Here is a 4,114-nt window from a genome sequence, read left to right as displayed (position 1 = left end):
AGGGCTCAAACCCGTGTCCCCTGCATTGGCAGGCAGATTCTTTTGTGTGTGTGTGTGTGTGTGAATTTTTTAATTTAATTTAATTTAATTTTTTTATACAGCAGGTTCTTATTAGTTATCCATTTTATACATATTAGTGTAGGCAGATTCTTAACCACTGAGCCACCAGGGAAGTCCGGCAAATCTGTTCTAAATGGCATGGATCCAGTGGTGAGTCTTTAAGAACTGTGTACATAATGCAGCATTTCCCAAAGGGAATTCCATGGAGTATTACTTCTACACAGTGCTCTGAGAGAAAAAAGAGGCTGTCTACCATAACCTCTCCTGGAGATTCATAATATATATCTCATAGTAAAGTTTAAAAGGACTCTACCGAAAAGATATTCGTTTAATGATGAACCTAGCATTTCCTAAACTGATCTCACCTAGCACGTGCTAACTTCCTCAAGTACCGGTGGGCCACTGAACACTCTGCAGGAGGCTGGCTTGAGGCAGCTCCAATGCTGGAGCCCCAAACTAGTCCCAGGTGGCCACACTCAGGCCGTGTAGTTATTGATTCTCTGGGCCTCAGTTTCTCATCTGTAGAATAAAGGAGTTAAATGAGATTAACCTGAAGATCCCTGGAGTTCATGAAATTGGGGAGGTTCAGCTTTCACACACTTCCTTTCCCAGAGGTCTGTTCCTGTCCCATTGTTGCCAAGAGCCACCTTAAGCCAAACTGCAAAGTTGGAACAAACCAAAAGATCAAACCTCACACTACATGAGCTGTCTCCAGCAGCCTGGCTTCTCCATCCTAACTTCTGCTTTGATCCATCACAGGCCCAGTAGATGCCATAGTGATGAGCTCTTTAATTCCATGGGAAAGACATGGAAAACCCAATCATAACAGCAATAATTCAAGAGCCTAGCAAATGCCAGATTTAATTTGTGCTTCCCCCATAGCATGACAGGTGATAAATATATGAGAGCAAAAGAATGTTCGTCTCTGACAAAAGAACAACACATTTACTGGAATCTCTAGTTTGCAGCAAGTTGAGTTCCAGCTGGTAGGTAAGTTAGTGTGTGTCTTCCCATAACACAGAAATATTTGACATGGTTTAGACTCCCAGGAAAGTCCTTTTCTCAAAGCCCATTTAATCCATGATGAAACTATAGCTCTGAGAGTATTCCTCAAAGGCTGGACATGGAAGGCATCCATTTAGTCCTCTTTCCCCCATTTCCTCTCCCTGGCTTTACAGCTCTTCTTATTTCACCGTTCAGACTTACCACACATCACTAACTTTACCAATTCACCAAGGGAAAAAAATTGCTATCCCCAAAATTAATGCTTTCTGTAGTCAGAGGGAGAAGGCCACACAAATGGTCATTGTCAACATTTTTTAAAAAATATTTTTTAAATTAAATTTATATATTCATTTATTTTTGGCTGCATTGGGTCTTTGTTGCGGTGCACGGGCTTCTCACTGAGGTGGCTTCCCTTGTTGTGGAGCACGGGTTCTAGGCACGCAGGCTTAAGTAGTTGTGGCACATGGGCTCAGTAGTTGTGGCTCGCGGGCTCTAGAGCACAGGATCAGTAGTTGTGGCGCACGGGCTTAGTTGCTCTGCAGCATGTGGGATCTTCCTGGACCAGGGATCGAACCCGTGTCCCCTGCATTGGCAGGCGGATTCTTAACCGCTGCACCACCAGGGAAGCCCCATCGTCAACATTTAAGCGAGATCCACCCACTCCACCCCCAGAATGGTGTTGGTCAACCACTCATACATAAGCCACATGCAAGTCTGAAGTTCCTAAGTCAAATCCTAAATTGCCAGAATGCAGGCAAGTAATGTCTGCTTTAAAAGCAAAACACGGAAGGGTCAGCTTTTTCTCATCTTCTATGATGGTATTGGAGGCGCCAGCTCGAACCTAAATTGGGCCCTCTGCTAAGATCCACGTATGTCTCGGCATGTCTGTCCTGTTGGTGGGCAGGAGCTACCAGCAAGGTGGTTGTTGGGACAGGGTCCTGGGTCAGCCAGTGCTGATCTAGAACAGTGGTTCTCAAAATGTGTTCATCAGACCAGCCGCATCAGCATCATGGGAGAATTCATTAGAAATGTAACATCTTGGGTCCCACTCCAGACTTACTAAATCAGAAAGTCTGAGCTTAAAACCCAGAAGGGCTTAAAACCCAGAAGGGCTTAACAAAGCCTTCAGGTGACTCTAATAAATGCTAAAATTTGAGAAGGCTGATGCTCCTACCTAGCCTCCTGAATTCTTATCTGCACCGCATGGAAAGAGACGGCTGCAGGCAGAAGCTGAAAGATGTGTTCTCGCAAGGTCATGCGTGACCTGGTAGCTTGATCGTCGCTACCTAGGAGGTAAAAGTGACAGAACGGGGGAGATGGGTGGCCTCGCCCACTGAGAACTCCGGAAAGTGCAGCAGCTCTTCAGCATCCTGCTGATTTGGGCCACGAGGAAAGGGAAACCTTCCTGGCCCGGGCATCTAGACTGTCGAGAAGAACGCTGGAGCAGTGAAGAGGTAAGGAGAGGCACAGCCACCCTCAGGTGGCTTCTCGGTCCCCAGCCAGGGAACCCTGAACAGAAGAGCATAAAAGGGCTGTTCCTGAGGTCACGGGAGACCCCACTGGGGAGTATCTGAAACTGGATGGGACTTTAATGGAGCTGCAGTTTCTGGGCCATGAAGTTGGGGGGGAAATCTTGTGATATTCAGGCTTTTAACCATTAATCTAATCCTGTTAGAGTGGGGAGGCCTGGGGAAGCTTGAGTTACAGGAGGAATGGAAATTCATCTTTAGTGTAGGGTTTAGTACATAGAAAACTTTGATGCCTTCACCTCTCTCTGATGACGCTGTGATATAAACACCAAACCAAGAAAATTCTTGGCTTGGATTTAAAAGCACAGAGGGGCCAGTCTTCCCCCTATGCCCCACCTCCAACATGTGCACACACATACACATGGGTCTGCAAGGCATATTGTGGTGAGTAATTACTGAGGGCTTCCTGGCTGACAATGAAAGCCTGCTTGCCCAAACATCAATCAGATGCACAGCTTTTCCTGACAATTACCCCACCAGCTTCAGCCCTGGTAAAATAAATGAGCCATTTAAAGGTTGCTGGAAGCTTCAGAACAAGCAGTGCCTCCTCGGATACAGTGGTTTGGCAGTTTGGGGTCTCCCTGGGCTCTCGCGAAAAGGGTATCACATTTCTGACCACTTTCTCTGTGGTTGGACTTATTCCTCCTCTTTTGAAGGTCATAATTTCTGAAACAGCGTCTCCCTTTTCTTTCCGACTTGTTTACCCTCTTGTAACTTGAAGGCAATGAAACCCAAGTCATGGAAATTGTTAATTGCACCCTTCAGTTTCATTGAACAAAAGAACTGGTGAGGGCTTTGGCTGGGGCTGCCAGGAAGTTCAAGGCCTGTTTATTTGGCCCAGGGTGACTGGCGCCCACACTAAGTGTCTTCTCATCTTATGGAGTTGCCTCCTTCCCAAGATGTCAGCTTAGCACTCATATTGTTACTTTTTCAGTTACTGAGTATCTGGGCATTTCATTCTCCAGAAGGTATTTTTTTAGAAAATTAACTGTGGCAGAAAGGGGGTGGGGGGGGCTGTTCGTGTGTTATAGTAATTCACCCCAGACACCATCAGCTTGGAAGTGAAATCTCCAGGCATTAGTCAGCACTGGTTCCTAGTGAGTGTATCACTTCCCCCAGGGCATAAAGAGATCAGACCCACGAGACAAGCACACTAAAATTCCTGTCAATGGCTCCATGCCCACTACTTTTTATCCCCTGTGGCTTTGTGCCACTGGGTCATGTAATACAAACCTCGTCTTGCTTGCTATCTTTCCTTCCCAACTTGCAACTGAATTTCCTACACTAAGTAGCAGAAAGTCAAAGAATACAAATCTTCTTGAAGGCCAGGATCTGTTTGGAGCTCAGTCCCCAGGGAACTCGGCCTCAAGAACCTTTCCAACTGCCCACCTGCCAGAGGACCCAAAGCAAAAAATCTTCTTCCTGTCATCTACCTTTCAGTCCTTTTGATGAGGGGGCCTTAATGCTGGAAAAATGACAAAATAAAATGGAGCCAGAGGAAGAGACTAAGTGAGCTACCA

Source organism: Balaenoptera acutorostrata, chromosome 5, assembly GCF_949987535.1.
Source record: "Balaenoptera acutorostrata chromosome 5, mBalAcu1.1, whole genome shotgun sequence".
NCBI lineage: Eukaryota > Metazoa > Chordata > Mammalia > Artiodactyla > Balaenopteridae > Balaenoptera > Balaenoptera acutorostrata.
This window is presented reverse-complemented; position numbering follows the sequence as displayed.